This window comes from Furipterus horrens, unplaced genomic scaffold (genome assembly GCF_987537825.1).
Source record: "Furipterus horrens unplaced genomic scaffold, mFurHor1.1.pri manual_scaffold_3, whole genome shotgun sequence".
Taxonomy (NCBI): Eukaryota; Metazoa; Chordata; class Mammalia; order Chiroptera; family Furipteridae; genus Furipterus; species Furipterus horrens.
Genome location: NW_028327173.1, coordinates 76,062,305 through 76,082,279, shown reverse-complemented (window position 1 = coordinate 76,082,279; position 19,975 = coordinate 76,062,305). Strand labels below are relative to the sequence as shown.

At 40.3% G+C, this 19,975-nt stretch overlaps 1 protein-coding gene and 1 pseudogene across 4 annotated transcripts in view; both read left to right on the top strand.

The window, feature by feature from the left end:
- The window catches only part of CDKAL1 (CDKAL1 threonylcarbamoyladenosine tRNA methylthiotransferase), a 638,543-nt gene that overhangs the window by 603,494 nt on the left and 15,074 nt on the right, over positions 1–19,975 (top strand). The gene's annotated exons all lie outside the window — the stretch shown is intronic.
- LOC150015341 (protein arginine N-methyltransferase 1 pseudogene) lies at positions 15,379–16,394 on the top strand (annotated as a pseudogene).

Below are 19,975 nucleotides of genomic sequence, written 5' to 3'. Positions count from 1 at the left end.
GGGGAACAATAATGTCTATCTCATGGGGCTGTTGAAGGGAATACTTTCAAAAGTATTTAGAAGCCATCTAATCCTATTTCTGGAATATAGTCAACAGTTACTAAGTGGTCATTGTCCTTTTCGCTCAAATCTAGTTACATCTAGAAAGAGTAGACTCCAAAGATGAGCCAATAATAACAGTTTTAGTTTCATTCATTGTTTTACCATGATCATGCTGTACGGAGACAGTGGAGGGGTAAATTTCTCTATTAGGGTATCTATTCAGTGCTTGAGAACCAGCCTATGAGCATTAATGTCTTTCTGGATTTTCTAGGAGTTCCTGAGTTTTCTGGAATGATAACCTCCCCTATATACTTTGTAGACAAACCTGGAAAGACCAAAGGATCTAAAGCAAAATAGTGTATTTAAAAATTATTTTCTTTAGTAAATGCATTTTCTTAATTGAGAATTTTATTATTATTCTTTAAGAATTTAGCCCCATGCTACTTTGGACTTATTTTGTCTCACTTCAGGCCCAGTGGATGTCTTTTGATTAAACTGTGGAGCGGCACAGCCTGGGTGGGAGTCCTGAGATCCAGATTATAGAATGCTGCGCTTGGGGCTATAGACTTTGTGACCTTTTGTGCATCTCGTAGGTTCCCTGAACTTCAGTTATCTCTGAGATTCTGTGATTGAAATATTTCATTTGACAAAAAAAATGGATTGGATGCCTTCCCTGTGGCAGGACTTTGAAATCTATAAATATTAATAGAAAACAGGCCTTGTATTTTGACATAATGGTATATGCCCATAACATGATGGGAAAAAAGCCATAATAAAGATGGTCTAGGATGATAATTCTCAAGTGTGGTCTCAGCAACATCTGGGTGCTTGTTAAACATGTAAATTCTTGGGCCTAAACTTAGACCTGAGTCAGAAACCCTGAGAGGGCCTGAGGAAAATCTGTTTTAGCAAGCTCTCAGGTAATACTAATGCATGCTGGAGTTTGAGAGCCAGTCTTGTAGGAAAATGACTCTCAAGTAGAGAAGCATGTCTGATATTTATAAAAGCCCTTTCAATATTTTAATGTCATAATGCCAACTTTTCGTAGTACCATCTTCAGAAAATAAGAGTCAACTAATATCTCTTTGGATAATGGAGATTGACTCGCATCTATGTGTTAGTAATTCTTCAGGAGGTAATTATAAAAATGGTGGTGAAAATGGGTATGTGGGTGTGGGTGGGCATCAGGGGGCACACCTGTTCCGTGAATGGTGCCAAAGGACTAGGAACCTTGAGAAAAACATAGTTTCAAGATGTTAAGAGCATTGATATTGTTATCCAGGTCTCTTGTGGAACCTAATTTTGTGATACCATAGCCTGTTCAATGTGATGATCTTTATATAGAACTGAAGTTTCCTTAAAAAATTGCTATGCAGTTCAGTCATTCCATCTTAAGAAAACCTATGTGTAATCAGAACTTAGCATCACCTGTACCAAATCCATAACCATTCGATAATATGAAAAATTATCTGAGAGCCATCATCAAAGATTGGAATCAGTGAATTATTTTGTCTCTATTATGGAAATTTTCTATTACTGAAAATTTTAAGCATATACAAATCTCACATACCCATCACCCTTTCTTTTTTTTTAATTTTTAAAAGATTGTTTATTTATATTTACAGAGGTGGGGAAGGGAGGGATAAATAGAGGGAGCGAAACATTGATGTGAGAGAGCAACATTGATCAGTTGCCTTTTGTACGCCCCCGACTGGGGACTGCCCCCGCAGCCCAGGCTTGTGCCCTGACCAGGGATTGAATCAGCGACCCTTCGCTTTGCAAGATGATGCCCAACCAACTGAGCCACACCAGTCAGGGCCCCACACCCACTTTTAACAGTTATCAGCTCATAGCTGACCTTATGTTACCTGTGCTCTTACTTACTCCATTGCCCTGGCTATTTTCAAAGAATTCTCATGTATCATTCCATTTTATCTAAAGATAGCAGAAAATATCTCTAAAAGATGACAAGTCCTGTAAAAAAACACAATCACAATGTATTTCACACCTAAAAATAATTAACATTAATTCTTTATCCAGCAATATTCACATTTTGCAGTTTTTTAATGCAGTTTATTTTATGTTTTTTTATTGATTGACTTTGGGGGGGGAGAATTTATTATTCCACACATTCATGCATTCATTGGTTGATTGTATGTGCCCTTACCCGGGATCAGACCCACAGCCATGGCATATTGGGATGACACTCTAACCAACTGAGCTACCTGGCCAGAGCCTAAAACAGTTTATTTGAATCAGGATCCAAGCAAGGTCCATTCATTACTCTTATTTGTATGTCTTGTAAGTCGTTTTTAATATACTGGCTCCCTTTTTACTCTTTTTTGTATAGCAGTTTATTTGTGGAAGAAACCAGGTTGTTTGTACTGCGGCATTTCCCACAGCGTAGCATTTGCTAATTGCATTCTCTCACACAGTTTACCAGGGTTCAGTGTTGCCTGTTTGTGTTATTAACTAGTAGTTAGATTCCGAGGCTTAATCAGATTCAGATTTGAGTTTTTGACTAGATTATTTCGTGTGATGCCATGCACTTCCATTATGAAGCAAGTTAGTGGTTGATGAGCATTGCCGAGAGTCATTGAGTCATTAGGGGTTGCCAGTAGTGGCTTTCTAATTTAGTCTCTCCTTCCTCTTGTATTACCTAAGAGTACTGTTCTGAAGACAAACTTTCTTTTGTCAATTTTTGTTTACCATGAGGTACAAGTTCATACAGGAAAGGTGAGAAAAGGGATCGATACTTTCTGTTTACCAGTTTTCAAAATTAGTGTTGATTGTTTAGCATCTTCTAAAACTAATCAATGAGGTTTTTTTAAGCATTACTATAAACTTATAAATTTCTTTCTATTTGATGTGCTTTTATCCATTGCAGTTATTATACTTAATTGGTGCTCAAATGGTTGCATTTTTGGACAGTGGAAGCTCATCAAATTGATTCCTCAGTCCTCTTAACACAGATCTTGAAGTCTTTGATAGCTGAAAATATCCTTTTTCCCCCCTATAAATGCTGTCATCGAAGTCAGCTTCAGGAATGTTCTTACACCTGTAACTAACGTCTCTCTTCCACGCTGAAGATCCTAGTTCCCTATAACACAATGGAGGTACTCACTCGCATTAACTTGTAATATTCGTATAACTGTCTAATAATAACCACACCAACACTGCCACCAAAGTGTGATTGCTAAACACAGTTTAAGCTGGTATTGTGGTTTTGCCATTGTTTTTGTTCTTAGGGTGTATTCCTCCAGGGATGATCAGGCAAAAATAATGGTTTTAAAGTCACCTAAAATTATTCCTCTCCCTATAGCTGTTCCATCACACAAATGCATTTGTTTCCAATTTATTAGAATTTTTAAATTCAATTTTGTTTTATAATTATGTAAATTCTTTTGCAAAATTAAATCTACAAAAGTCTGTTTTGAGGAGTCCACCTTCTACTTATTACTGGCCCCTTCTACCCTGTTACCTCCCTTACCTATTTAAGCAATTATTTGTTTTTGTTTTTGTTTTCTGTTTATTCTTTCAATGGTCTGTTTTAACAACACAAACAAATACATGTATATGTTTGTTTCCTCCTTCTTAGATAAGTTGTACATACTTTTGCTGTTTTCACTTAATAACATATCTTGACAGTTATTGCCTAGAAGTATATGGAAATTCAATGAATATTTTAAATGATTTTTGTTAAGCTGTTAAAATACATGAAAGTCTATATTGCTCTAGTATCAGTGAATAATATTGCCTTATATGAGGATCCAACATCTTTTTGGTCAAAGAAAAGACAGAATTAATTATCTTAAAAGATACTGTCAGATCCTAGGCATGCAGGATTTGATTCCAACATTCTGGAAAGCATTAAGGTGGTCACAGAAACTAAAGGATATTTAGAGGGGAGGAGTTGTCAGACATGTGAGCAAAACAAAGAAGGTCTAGAAGCAAACATAGGCAGTGTGAACACATGCATCCCAGAAGAAAGGACACTTTGGCCAATGGACCTCCAAAAGCCTAAAGACCATCCAGATTTGGGAATGAATGCACCCATTTACCTTAGCCTGGTACCTTTATACGTTTGATGCATTTACTTCCCTTTGTTGAGTTCATGCTTACCAGGCAAACTTGTAATTATAATTTGCTTTCCTGTGCAAATCTGCTTGCACGAAGAAAATAGGTTTATTCAGCCCTCTGTAAGTGTGTTGTTAATAAATTGGTTTCCTGTGTCCTATCCATCTGGTCTTTTCTGTGGGTAAAGTTCAGTTTCAGAGCTTTCAAGGCCATGAGCCAAACTTTGAGCCATGTTAAACCCCCCAAGGGGGATTTCCCTTCCTCATGTAACCCCTTGAGAGATAGCAAGGGATTTTCCTCCCTCAGTATCCACTCTGCCATTGTCTAATTACTCCATGCCCACTGCTGTGACTCAAAACCAACAATTGTGGGGTTTTTATTATGGGCCAAGTACTAAGCTGAATATCTTAGATGCATTCACTCATATCGTCCTTGTCACCCTATGAGGAAGTTACTGTTACTATCCTTATTTCACATATAAGGAATCTGAGCATGAGTAACTTAATAACTAACTTATCCAGAGTCACAGAATTAGAGGGTGGGCAAGGCAAGCCAGTATTTATATCCAGGTCTTATCAACTTTCAAGCCTGTGTTTTTATTTTTGAATTGCAGTAAAGTATTTATAATGTAAAATTTACTATCTTAACTCCTTTTAAGTGTACAGTCAGCGGTGTTAAAGACATTCACATTGGTGTGCAGATGATCTCCGTAATTGTTTTCATCCTGCACAATGGGAACTCTGTGCCGTTAAACAGCTCCCCGTTTACCCCCTCCCCCAGCCCCTAACAACCACCACCCTACTTTCTCTCCTAATGAATTTGACTCCTCTGGGTACTCCCTATAAGAGGAATCATAGAGCATTTGTCTTTTTGTGACTGGCTTATTTCTCGTAGCATAACGTCCTCAAGGTTCATCCATGGTGCAGCATGTGTCAGGATTTCCTCCATTCAAAGGCTGAGTAATATTCCATTGTGTGTATATAACCCCACTTTGTTCATCCATTTACTTGTCAGTGAACACTGGGGTTGCTCCTGCCTTTTGGCTCTTAGTAACAATGCTGGTATGAATGTGATTATACAAATATCTCTTTGAGATCTTGCTTTCAGTTCCTTTGGGTACATCCCCAGAAGTGGAACTGCTAAATGATATGCTAGTTCTACTTTTAATGTTTTGAGGAATCACCGTACTATTTTCCACGGCGGCTGTGCCATTTTACATTCCCACAAACGGGCACCAGCGTTCCAGTTCCTCCACATCCTCGCCAACACTCGTTATTTTCTAGCAGGTTTTGTTTGTTTGTTTATTTCTTTGTTTGTTTTTGGTAGTAGGCTTCCTGATGGGTATGAGGTCAGGCCTGGATTTTTAAGTCCAGGCCTCTACTGTCTTGTCCTTTGAATTACAAGAGTCTTATTTGATCATTTCTGGACAGTAATATATATATATTACAATTACAATGCCTGTGGTCTTGTACAGCTGACTTTCTTGAAACACAGATTTGTCATCTGTAAAACAAACATAACTGATTCACAGAGGATTAAATTAGATAACGTGAACAAAGTTCCTGGTGCATAGTAGTTATATTAATATTTGATGAAGGGGTTCAATAAGTATAACTTTAAAAACCAGTAATTTCCTGGCTTTTATTTTAATTTTTTTTTTTTACTTTACATTTTTTAAAAAGTACTTTGCTTACATAGCAATTAAAAACATGGATTCTAAATTTTGATTATCTAGATTTGAATCCTTGTTTCACCACTTACAGAAATATGACCTTGGGCAACTTAGCCTCTCTCCACCTCAGTTCTGTCTTCTATAAATGAAGATAATAGTACCTACTTGATAGGATTTACATGGAAATGGCTTAGCAATCAATAAATGCTGGCTACTACTAATGTTATCAGTATTAATTTGTGGTACATGCCAAGGCATTGTTTTACTGTAAGCAATGAAAGGGAAGAATTGTACAGCTTTTTTATCATTTCAGCTGTTGCACTCATTAGCCATGATTTCCTACAAAATGGCAAATGAAAGCAGGCTACCTTAGGGGGTTACTCCACATAATGAGAGTGACAAATTAACAGAAAGAGGCTCAAAGAACAATCTTATAGCTTTAGCTGTTCTTACTGACAAACATTTCTTCCTCTTATTCTTTATGCCCTTTTTAAAAACTATTCTAGAACAGAGAGCTGGACCTGCCATTCTGCTTCTCACAGATGAAGGCAAGGCGGCCCCAGGGGTCCTGGCTGCCACCTGTTTCTCATCTACTGGGACTTTGATCCTAATCATGGATTCACTTGAACAGTTAGATAGCTCAGCACCAGCACAGCCAAGTACGCTTGGAAAGGAAGCGGAAGTTTCCGAGGGTGGCATGGTTTGCCTCATTACCAGACAAAGAGCCAGCAGGATATTCAGGTGTATTGAGTTTTATGTACAAACTATACTATATTTTCAGAGCTTTGACCCTTAGAAAAGCACCGTTAACATGCTTTCCTCTCAATCTAACATTCATTTCCAAAACCACTGAAGTGAAAGGGTCTATTAGTTCAGGGCCAGATTTGAAAGCACATGAACACTGCATTCATGAGGTTAAGAAATGGCTTAATAATTAAGTTAAAACAGTTGAAAGTGGATCTAATTTCAAACAGATCAGCTAACCGTGTTAGAGGCAAATAAGGGTGTGTTCCTTCCTATTTTCTTTCTACCCCAAAGATATTGGCTTCAATCCCAAGCAGTTTTTGTAGTTTCTTTTTTTTTTTCATTGCCCATATGTTAAAGTGTTGTCACAATTAATACCATAATACATTTAATATTTAGTGCATTTCTTTCTTTCATATTGCATCTAATTAGTTTCTTTTGCAGGCCCATTAGGAAATATTTGGGTTTCACCGTCTAGATACACAGTTTTTGTTCTGTGCTGCTGGGCTGTGTTTTAATTGGATATTACAGTTGAACTAGTATGATTATGTCAGTTCGAGATGTGTTTGGTATGTTTGCAATATCTTTCATGTAGCAATGTGAGTACCATCCAAAGTATCATCAGCGCTAGCTGCTGCTAAACAGTTAGCTTTCATTTCACTTCCCTTACTAATTGTGCAATCACTGATGATAATTTTCCTCCTCATGAGGCTTGTTGCTGGGGCATGGTGAGGGGAATTGCATGCATCAAGGAAGTGATTGTGACTTGATGATAATAGCTACCATTTAGTGAGCCTCTACTATGGGCTTGTCCCCTGGCTGGTTTGGCTCAGTGGATTGAGCGTCAGCCTGCGAGCTAAGTGTTGCTGGTTCGATCTTCCAGTCAGGGCACATCAGAGAAGGAAAACTCTGACTCCAAAACCTCCACTGCCTTGCGGCATACCTCTTCAGGGGAAAGGCTAAGGGAGTAAACCCCGACAGAAAATCCGGAGCCGGAGTCCCTAAGGCGGTTTGACGTTGTAGTCAACACCGGCAACTCCTGCGGCGCACCTGAAGCCAAGCTGTATCGACTCCATCTTTCCCTTGGACCCTTCAGCTGCGAAGAGAGGGGGGGTCTGCTGCATGGGCAACAGCAGACCCTCAATATCACCCTGCCCAGGCTCTGTAGCTTCAGCTTCACTGGAGAGGACACTCCAGCGTCATCGCAAGATGTCGATTCAACACGGGAGGAGACAGATACCGTGTCACTCCCGAGTCGGACTGCACAGCCATTCTCGGCGGTGCAGATAGACTCTTAAGAAGCTACACCATCGTCTCTCGAGACGGACGGCTGCCGACGACGGCTATGGGCTTGGTGTTCAGACATTTTACCAATATTATCTTACTATTCTAACCTGGGCTAAGGCAGCTAGAACACAGGAAGTTTTCTTTACATTACTGTACTCACCCACAAAGAGGCACCTTTGGGCTTTCCCACCTCTCTGTCCTTTGCCCACGTTATGGGTAGAGGGAGGGGATAGAAGGAACAGTGAGCTCAGCCAAAGGCATGAGCAGACTCCCAGAGCGAAAAAGGGCTGAGGGCAAGAGAAGGGAATCAGGCTACTTGAGCCTGAATTACTGCACGTTCAACATGCAAGTAATACCTGGCTTCTTATGATATGTTTTAGCATTCATTAAACATAATATTTTCTAGGCACTGGACTAATATTAGAGATGGAAACAATACAAATGATCTTGACCTTTGAGGAGTCTTTAGTCTGGATGTTTTTCTGTTAATACTGCTATTCTATTGTGACCCTTTTAGGAAGGGATTGGGGTGGGAGGGTCTTATTGATGTACACTAGCTGCCCTATGTAACATAATTGCTCTTGTGGTTAAAGATTTATGGGTGAATTTTACCAAATCTAAATGAATTCATTAGGAACAAAAGCTTCCTTATGAACACCAAAGCCTGCAAGGTCATCAAGCCCAATGTCCCAGTGGCTGGGACTAGGGATACTCCAGGAGAATATTGTCTCCTGTGATGATATAAACCCAGGTGTCCAGAACTGCCCTTTCCTGCTCTGGTTTTGACTATATTACTTTTCCTTCAAATGTCTTTCATTTTTACTTGGTCAATAACGGTAAGTGCCAGGTGTGGCAGTATGCCTCAGTTTGTCTGGAACAGCCCTAGTTTATATCCATTGTCCCAATATAACTAATAATAGTGTCCCTTTTCACTCCCTACAGTGTCTTGGCTTGGAAGATGAATTATATGGTCATCCTGTCAATCCTAAAGTAGACCCAGCACTGTGCCAAGCACTACTTGGGATACAGAAGGTCTAAGATGTGATTTTGCCCTCAAGGAGATGCAGGTCTGGTTGGGAAGATAAAATACATGCATACAAAAGAAAATCTATAGTGTAGCAAGAGCTAAATCAGATGGCATCAGATCATAAGGGACTGGAAAATAGGAGTCCTCTGAATACTTATGGTACCAGGAAATGTATGTGTCCACATTCTTTGCAGACAACAGAGAACAGTTCAGTTGGTTTAAACAGTAAGGGGTTTAAAGAGGGACACTAGCTAGTGCACAGAATTGTTAAAAAGGGCTGGGACGTAAACTCTCTGATGAGTGTTTCAGAATAAAAAGACCCAGAACCATGTAGAGGCTGCTGGCAAGAGATTTTACTTCTGCTTCCTGCCCAGCAAGGCAGAGGTCCCATGCCCTGTCTGCTTCTTAATGGAGTTGACCTCATAATCAGTGCCTCACATATTTTGTATCTGAGAATGGAACCTGAGTCTCAAGTTTGCACGCTTGGGGACAAAGGTGGATGGGAAATGTTCCTTAGAATCTATATTATTAGTGAGGTAGAATTTACAATGTGGAGAACTATCAATGTGGAGAGAATATTCAAACAATTTCTACTACAGTGGGTTTTGTGGATGTGGTGAAATTAGAACTAGATTTAGCGGGTAATCAGGCAAATGAAGAAGAAAATATTTCTCAATGAGAAATTTTTCTCAAAGTGACATGATGCCCAGGAATAAATCTGGCTTTATATGGCCATCCGTAAGCACATATGGGCAATTCGCAGGCAGTAGAAAATCGTGTTCTCTGAAGAGTGGAGCCTCTGGATTTTGAGGTCACATATAAAAGTTAGAGCTAACACTTTAGACAATAAAACACATGTATTAGTCCATGACAGGTTAACTCTGAAATCTCAAGCTTAGCAAAACAAAGGTGTATTTCTTGCTCCTGCTACAGCACATCTGTAGTATTTGGTGGGCAGTCTGGAATCAGGGATTGTCTGTTCCACACTCACTCAGGGTCCCAGGTTGGCTGCAAGAAGAGAAGTGCTGAAGAACAGGCTTTTCACTGCCTTGGCATTGGAATGGCACATGGCATTTCCTTTGATATCCATTAGCCAGAACTATTCATATGGCCCTACTTAACATCAAGAGTATGGAAAATACATACTCCTGTATAAAGAACATGTGGGTGAATACTAGATGTTTCTACCATGCATGCTGGAAAGTTTCTGAGCCTGAGTGTAACAGTGAAGAAAAGCTCCGAAGAGCAGGGCTATCTCTCTGTCTGTTTCATCACTAGCTTCAGGCCCTAGCACAGTACATGGCTCAGAGTTGGTTCTGTTTGTTGAATGAACTTGGCTTTCAGTGACATGCAAGGTGGAATATATGGTTTCTTGACCACAGGCTGGGAAGCTGAGAATACATAAACAGGTTGAAATCTTCTGTTATTTCAAATTAGGAAATTAATACATTTTTCAAGGGCTAAGAAATATAGTCAAGCTACCCAACCTGTTTTTTGAAGTCATTTGACATCTCGATAAGCAGATTGCAAAAGGCGCTTTTTAAATTGATGATAATCTTGCAAATTTCAGTTCTTCTCATGGGAACTGTAAGGATGTGTACTTTAGAGCTGGGCATGCTTCTAACCATAAATTTTAGTTTTCTTCCTTTTTACTTTCTAGGGATGAAAGCGATAGCTTGTTTCTCCTGTCATACACAGGGTACTGACTTTGAGTTGTGCCTAAAATAATAGAACCATGACTATCTTTGTTTTCTATCATAGTTTGCAGTGTTTTAAATTTAGAGGGCTTTGGAGAAACAAATTTTCGCCTGTCCCTCTATCTCCCTGATGCAATTCAAACATAAATATTCAAGCCATATGTCAAGTTGACAGTTATCTGGTAGGAAGTCAGCCTTTAAAAATAGGACACAGTGCCTTTCAGACTTGCCATCACTTGAGAGAAATCCAGGGACCCAAAAAGCAAAGAACTATTATTGTAGGTATTCTTTATCACCACCAGTATTTTCCTTCTAGAGGTCCCTAGCTCCCAGGACTTCTTCCTTGCAAACATCCATTTCAAAAGAATCAGGTAACCCTTAAGCACATGAGATTGGGGAGCATGCTGTGTGGATTTGGAATGTTGGCTCTATCCCTTACTATGTGATTATTGGCTAGGTACTCTCTAAGTATGTTTCCTGTTTTATAATTTAGGGGTAATAGAATCTATTTGATAGGGTGATTTTGACAGTGAAGTGAGATAAAGCATGGGAAGCATTCAGAGCAGTGCCTGCCATATAGGAAGTGATCAATGACTATGTGGTGTGAAACTGGGGCATGGAGATAGCCAGTGAAGATTTACCTAGGCCTAGTTGATCAACATCCTAGTAATGTCAGGTCTGTGGGCATGGGTGGTGTTTTGTCCAAATCACATATATACCATGAGAAGAGGACCTGCTCACTGGTCTTTTCAGGCACATTTATAACCAGCAATATCATTTGTAAAGCATAGTTGCCTAAAATAAATACTTTGTGATTGTGATTAAGTTCCCCTTTTTGATTGACTTTGAGTTGCTCTTTCTTTTCTTTTGTCCTTCAGGCCAGTTCCTGAACAGTCACACAGCATCTATGGTGCCCATTTGCATTATCTGCTACAGATTTTTTTCTTTTAAATATTCTTTAGGGAGATGAGTTTCTGTTCACTGTACTATATTTGAAAATAAACACAAGCAGTCTACCAAATCAGTCTCCCTGTTTCTACCCTCCATATAGATCAGATCATGTCTCTCTTCTGCTCATACCCATCTAAAATTCTGTATGACCCAGCATATATACCCAAAACATGAAAGCAGGCACTCAAACAGATACTTAAATACCAATGTTCATAGCAGGATTATTCACATAATCAAAAGGTAGAAACAACCCAGTGTCCATCAACAAATGAGTTGATAAACAAAATGTGATATATACAAATGGTAGAATTTTATTTATCAGTAAAAAGAAATGAAGTTCTGATACATGTTCAACCACATGGATGAACCTTGAAAAACATTATGCTTAATGAAATAAGCCAGACACAAAAGAACAAATATAATATGATTTCATTTATTTGAAAGATATAGAATAGGGAAATTCATAGAAACAGGAAGTAAATTAAAGATCATCAGGGGCATGAAGAGTTACTTCTTAATGGTTGCAGAATTTCTATTTGGAGTGATGAAAAGGTCTTAGGAATCAACAGTGATGGTGGCTGTATAACAGGATTGTAATTAATGCCACTGAATTGTGCACTTAAAATTATTAAAATGGTAAATTTTATGTTATCTATATCTTAACAAAATAAAAAATTAAAATTAAAAAGAAGAACATGTAGGGTTTTGCAGTCATGTTCAGAGTGGAAGCCAGCATCCCTGTGATGGCCTACAAGACCTAGCACCTAGGCCTGCCATTGTTCATTGATCTTTCTCCCCCTCAGGCATGCTGTACCAGCTACACTGGCCTTCGTGCTGCTCCTTGAATTTAAACACACCAGGTACCCTTCCTCATGAGGGCCTTTCCACTTGCTAGTCCCTCTACTTAGAATGTACTTCTCTTCAATGCCTGTTCGACATGTCTGTCATCTGCAGTGAGGTCTCTGCCAAAAGACCACCTTATCAGTGAGACTTTCCTAAGTAGCCCTCTGTAAAATGCCATCCCCGTCATCTGTCACATCCTGGTAACCCCTATTGTTAGGGATAAAGAAGCAAGCCAGTGACTCTCAAACCAGTAAGAGATAATTAACAGAGGAATCATGGAAAAGGGGCGAGGAAATGACATTCCACAGCTTCTCACACATATCTCTGGGATCAAAAGCAGGAAGATTGTTATCACCAAACACAGAGAAATGGAAAGATGTAGCGAAATAACTTTGCAAATAAGTTGGAGATAGACCTATAACTAGATTACCCTTAGTTAATCACACCCTGATTTAAGTAGTTAATCGCGTTAGATTGTGAACCCGGATTAACCAGTAATGGAGAAAAGGGGGAGAAGGAGAGGGGCAGGGGAGCTAATTGCATTAGTATAAAACCAGTTTTCTTTGTCTACTTCACATACACATGCTCTTGGCCGGCGGTGTGCAGGCTCGTGAATAAACACCTCGCTTTGCTGCTCAAGTCCTGTGCCCCAGTGATTTATCGTGAGCATTTCTCACACTATCCATACTCTCTTTTTCTCCATAATACAGCTTGTCATCAGACACACCAAATGTTTATGTGGTTATTTTTTCTCCAATTATTAAAATGGAAGCCCCATCCATGAGGGCTGGTCTGTTGTGCTTCATTAACTCCTGTGTCCTTAATGTCTAGAACAGTGCCTGGTATGGGGTACATACTTAGTAAATGTCTGTTGAGTAAATGAATGAATGTATTTGTGCTAGAGATATATGTACATCCCTTACTAAAAAGGAGTGCAGGACCAAATATATGGTCACTCTGTATCATCTGTTAGCTATACTATAAATGCCTCATGATAAACAATCACAGAACCTTAGTGGAGTTCAGCTATTCTTGACCAGGTTTAGTCATGTATCTGCAGTCGGTGTAGGGTGGTCGAGCAGTTCTTCAATCTTGGTGGACTTGCTGACATGTCTGATAGTGCAGCTGGGAAATCTAGAGCACCTCAGCTGGGACGACTTGGATGAATCTGCTCTGCTCTGGGCATCTCATCCTATAACAGGCTATCCTGGGTATTTTCCCATGGTGAATGAAAGCAGAGGAAGACGAGCAAACAGAAATGCCTAAGTTCTTTTTAAGCCCCAGTATACATTATGTTTGATAACATCCCACTGGCCAAAGTAAGTCACATGGTCAAGACCAGGGAGAGCATTACATAGATATGTGATAGAAGACACAGACACAGGAGATATAAAGAGCTGAGGCCTTTAACATATTTATTCTGCCACACCCTATGATATTACCACTCTGTTGCTCACGGGTTGCACATCTTTTAGCCCCACAAGAATTCATGTTCTGCTTCAATCTTAGATCCAGTCTGTACAGTTCTGCAACTCAATGTCTTGTTTTTAGACAGTGAGTTGTAGAACTGGAAGGGTTAGATCTGGTTAAAAAAAAAAAAAGACTCTTTCACATAAAGAATCCAAAATATAAATTAGTAGAAGTTAAGGGATTTTTTTCATGATCCTCTATTGGGAAACTTTTAAGTATCTAGAGAATGCTGTTATTCTCTGAAATGTTTGTACCCAACAGTTCAACTCAACATTATTACCCCTAGGGCCTGTGTTAGGCAGAAAAACAGCCCCAAAGGTGTCCATGCCCTAATCCCAAGAACCTGTGAGTCTTCTAGGTTACATGGTGGGACCCAGAGATTAATTTGTACAAGAAATTAAATTTGCTTATCAGTTGACCTTAAAATAGATTATCCTGAATTATCCAGGTAGGTCCAGTATAATCAAGATAGTCCTTAAAAATAAAAGGGCATCTCCATACTGATTTCCAAAATGGATCTGCCTTGTGACCCAGCAATCCCACTTCTGGGAATATATCCGAAGGGGCCCAGAACACTAATTTGAAAGAACATAAGCACTCCCCTGTTCATTGCAGCATTATTTACAATTGGCAAGATATAGAAGCAGCCCAAGTGTCCATCAGTAGATAAGCAGATAAAACTATGGGACCTTAACACAATGGAATACTACTCAGCTGTAAAAAAGAAGAAAATTTTACCCTTTGCGACAGTATGGACGGACCTGGAGAGCAATATGCTAAGTAAAATAAGCCAGTCAGAGAAAAACAAATACCGTATGATTTCACTTATATGTGGAATCGAATGAACAGACTGAACTAACAAGCAAAACAGAGACAGACTCATAGATGGAGAGATGACAGCTAGTTGTCAGGGGGAGTTAGGTGGTGGAGGGACTGAGCAAAAAGGAAAAAGGACTCATGGACATGGACAGCAGTGTGGTGATTGCTCTGGGGAGGGAGAATAAGGGGACTAAATGGAAATGGAAGAAATACAATTTTTAAAAAAAGGAAAAGAGCACCAGGAGCATCAGAGGTCAGAGTGAAGAGAAGTCTAACTTTGGAAGATGGAAGGGGGTCAAGAGCCAATCTTGAAAAGGCAAAAAAACGTATCACCCCTAGAGTCTGCAGAAGGAGGGTGACATCTCATTTACCTGTAGTCCAGTGAGACTCATTCCAGACTGCTGAGCTTCAGAGGGGTGAGATGACAAATTTGTGTTGTTTTAAGCCACTCAGTCTGTGATAATTTGTTACAGCGGCCTCAGGAAATGAATAAAGAGACTGATCTTATCCCACAGAACCCAAGTAAAAAATGAGAAGATGTGTTATTGACAAGTGAGTCGCCATTTATATCACATCCGTTTTCCACATTGGCCAGTAATTTTTTAAAAGGTGGTAGGAACACCTGAGGAACTGAGAGATGGAAAAGGAGGAGTGTTAAAGGAGAAGAGGTAGGTTAGTTACTGGGACCAATCTTAAAGAAAACAGTTGAGGGGGGATCTTGGTGGTTCGAGGAATAGGAGCCAGTGAAGATGGCCACAAACTGCACCAGGGAGGTCTCCTGTGGCCAGGCAGGAAGCAGCGAGAAGCACAAAGCTGAAGATTACTACTTTGACTCCTATGCTCATTTTGGCATCCACAAGGAGATGCTGAAAGCAGAGTGTGCACCCTCGCCTACAGCAACTTGATGTTTAACAGCCAGCACCTCTTCTAAGACAAGGTGCTGCTGGGTGTGGGCTCCGCACAGGGATTCTTTGCATGTTTGCTGCCAAGGCTGGGGCCCATGAGGTAATCGGGATCGAGTGTGCCAGTATCTCTGATTATGCGGTGAAGAGCATCAAAGCCATCAAGTTAGACCATGTGGTGGCCACCATCAAGGGGAAGGTAGAGGAGCTGGAGCTTCCAGTGGAGAAGGTTTACATCATCATCAACAAGTGGATGGGCTAATGTCGTCTCTTCCACAGTCAATGCTCAACACTGTTCTGCGCCTGAGACAACTGGCTGGCACCTCATGGCCTCATCTTCCCAGTTCAAGTTGCGCTGTACGTGATGGCCATCGAGGGCCACAGTAAAAAGACTACAGGATCCATGTGTGTGGCTTTGAAATATCTTGCATCAAAGACGTGGGCACCAAGGAGCCCCGGTGGATGTGGTGTGTGTCCCAAGCAGCCAACGCCTACCTCATACAGGAGGTGGACATCTACGCTGTGAAGGTGGAAGCGCTGACCTTCACCTCTCCTTTCCACCTGCAAGTGAAGCAGAATGACTACGGGCACGCCCAGTGGTCTATCTCAACATCCAGTTCACCCACAGTCACAAAGGACTCGCTTCTCCACCAGCCCTGAGTCCCCACACATGCACGGGAAGCAGATGGTGTTCTACATAAAGGACTGACTACCTGACAGTGAAGACAGGCAAGGACAGCGTTGGCACCATTGGCATGCGGCCCAATGCCAAGAATAATCACAACCTGGACTTCACCATTGACCTGGACTTCAAGGGCCAGCTGTGTGAGCTGTCCTGCTCCACCAACTACCAGTTACACTGAGATGGTGCCTGGTGTCTCCCATCCAGCCGGGCCAGCCTTGCACAGGCCCAGAGGCTGTGGCATTAGGTGGTCTCAGGGCTCCCCTTTCCTCTCCCTTCCTCAGAAGGAGGCTTTAGCAACCTGGACTCAGGGTGCAGCCGTGACTGTGTTTTTCATAACTTATGTTTTTATATGGTTACATTTATGCCAATAAATCCTCAGCTGGGGAAATAAAGTGGTTGTCAGGGAGACAGCTTGGAGAGTTAATGTTCTCAGGGAATCCTGACCCCACAGTTTGAGCCCCACACCTGCAGGCTACTTGTTCTACCTTTGACCAAACCCTGCCCCATGCCCCTCTCTACTCTAAACCCTGCTAGCGCTTCCAACTTAAACCACATAAACCATGATGGGGACTTGAGATTGACCCATACTCGCAATGACTTCTGTAGTCTGGGTAATACACTCGGATGGTGAGGGTTGTCAGGTGCACACAGCTTCCACTTTACTAGGTAATGCCCCGCTGTTTCCCACAGTGGTTCTGTGGATGTATTTGGACATCACCTGCAGCAGTGCTGACGTGGTCTGGTGCCTCTGCATTCTCACCTACACTTGATGTTGGCAGGCCTCTTACTTTTTGCCAAGCTGGTGTATGTGAATTTATATCTTACTGTGTTTTTAACTTGTTTTTCTCTAATTATAAACGAGGTTGGGCACATTGTTACATATTTATTGGTTTCTTTATATATTTATTCAGATTTCCTCTTCAAGAAAGAGTCTGTATGTCTTTCACGCATTTTCTTCTATTGAATTGATACCATCTTACTGATTTTTAGGATTTCTTTGTATAAAGTTAGCTATAATGGAAGCAAGTGTCTTTTTGCAGTTTGTGGTTTGTATATTAACCTCTTTTTGGTGCCCATAGAGCTGTGTGTATTTTTGTGATTGAAGAATTATTTTCCTACCCCTGTGGATTAGAAAGATTTTCTGCCCGTATTGTCTTCTAAATTTTTCCAGTCTTGTCTTTGCTAGGTAAGTAATTAATCGACCTGTAATTGATTTTTAAGCATGGTAGGTAGGTGTTAAGTTTCATTGTTTTATATGTGTATAATCAATTGTTCCAGAAAATTTTACTGAAAGTCTGCCTTTCCTTGGTCTACAATACCTGTTATGAATAATGCTTCAATTTGTATGTGAATTAGTTTCTAGCCCTCTACCTGGCATCTTTCTGTATTAGTTACCTCTTGCTGTATAACAAATTGCCTCAGTCTAGAACAACAAACATTTATTATCCAAGGGCTTCAGCGGGTCAGAAATCTGGACGCTAAGCTGGATGCCTCCAGAGCAATGCCAAGCTTGAGGCGGCAGATGGGGTGTCAGCCAGGGGTGCTGTCTCCACAGAAAGCTCGCCTGGGGGAGGAAGTGCTTCTAAGTTCACTTACGGGTTGATGCCAGGATTCTGTTTCTCATGGGTCATTAAATTGAGGTCTTGGTGCTTCGTTAACTGTTGGTCAGGGGTCTCCCTAAGTGACTTCCCGTGGGGGCTTCTGCACAGGGCAGCTCACACATGGCAGCTGGCTTCCCACAGAACAGCAAGCAGAGTGAGAATGAGGGAAGCCACAGGTTTTTGTAACCTAATTTCAGGAGTGACACCCCATCATTTATGTCAAGTGTTAATTAGAAGCATGTCAGTAAGTTTAGTCCATAGTCAAGAGAAAGGTATTATTACACAAGATGTGAATATCAGGAGGCAAGGATCACTGGGGGCCGGCCATGTTAGACGCTGCCTGCCACACTTTTATAGTCTTATAACTTATTAAGTTCCTTAATATTTTTAAGAGAATTTTGATAAGATGCTTATTTTTACTTATTGAAAAACTGTCCGTATTCAAAATAAAAATACAATAGAAAGGGGATTAGGCATGCCTTGGAAGGGATTTTTGGAAGTACCTGTAATGGAACTTTGGAAGTGACAGAAAAAAGGCAAAGGTGAACTTTCTACAGGTGACCGAGTTCAGCGTAGTTATAGTATGTACCGTGTAATTTTTCTTAACTACTTTATCTCAATTTTCCAAACTAAATAATTATCATGGTGATCTATAAGAAACATTTTACATGTTAACTCATCATTTATGAGGATCTTTGAGACAGAACAAAACACCTGCCATCTCCTTTATTCATTTTATGCAGTTTATGGAGCTGAGTGGTGCTAAATCCGCATCTCCAGTCAATGAAAACGATACTTAGAATAGGATGAGAGGGTTGCATTGTAATAGCTGTTAACATCATGGCTTCTTTTTCATTTAAAGCCCAAACATCTGCCAACACACTCTCATGTTTATGTAGTTGAAAGAAATTCTTAGGAGTAATTAATTTGAGTTGAATTGATTACTTATAAAGATTAACTCTAATGGCACCCAATTGTTATTTTTCTCAACATCCTGGTTCACAGCTTCCTGTGTACACTCCATGGATTGAGGGTGGTTTAAGAGATTATTGAAAGGACTTCATCATCAGTAGAGTATCTTGCCCATTTAACTTTTTCTTTCTTCTTTCTGCTTTGTTACACCTTTAAAGCAGCTTTAGTTTGTACTAGTGCTTATCACCAGCCAATAATGTGAAATAGATGAGTTCATATTTCTGCCACTATCATGAACATTGCAATTACAGACTTAATAGTTCTTTTTTATTTGTTTTTTTAAAATTTAATCTATATTATATTTCTTTTCCATTACCATTTAGTCCCCTTAGACTGCCCCGCCCCCAGCAATCACCACACTGTTGTCCATGCCAATGAGTGTTTTTTCCTTTTTGCTCAATCCCTCCACCACCTAAACTCCCCCTGACAACTAGCTGTCATCTCTCCATCTATGAGTCTGTCTCTGTTTTGCTTGTTAGTTCAGTCTGTTCATTCAATTCCACATACGAGTGAAATCATATGGTATTTGTTTTTCTCTGACTGGCTTATTTCACTTAGCATAATGTTCTCCAGGTCCGTCCATACTGTTACAAAGGGTAAAATTTTCTTCTTTTTTACAACCAAGTAGAATTCCAATGTGTAAATATCTCATAGCTGTTTTATCTACTCATTTATTGATGGACACTTGGACTGTTTCCATACCTTGGCAAATGTAAATAACGTTGCAATGAACATAGGGGTGTTTATGTTCTTTGGAATTAGTGTTTTGGGTTCCTTCAGATATATTCCCAGAAGTGGGATCACTGGGTCAAAAGGCAGATCCATTTTTAACTTTTTGAGGTGTCTCCATACTGCTTTCCACAGTGGCTGCACCAGTCTGCATTCCCACCAGCAGTGCAAAAGCTTCCCCTGTCTCCACATCCTTGCCAGCACTTGTTTGTTGATTTATTGATTATAGACAATCTGACAGGTGTGAGATGGTATCTCATTGTGGTTTTAATTTGTATTTCTCTGCTGATTAGTGACACTGAGAATCTTTTCATGTGTCTATTGGCCATTTATATGTCCTCTTTGGAGAAGACCTGAAGGCTATTCAGGTCTTTTGCCCAGTTTTAATTGGGTTGTTTGTTTTTTTGGTGTTGAGCTTTGTGACTACTTTATAAATTTTGGATGTTAACCCCTTATC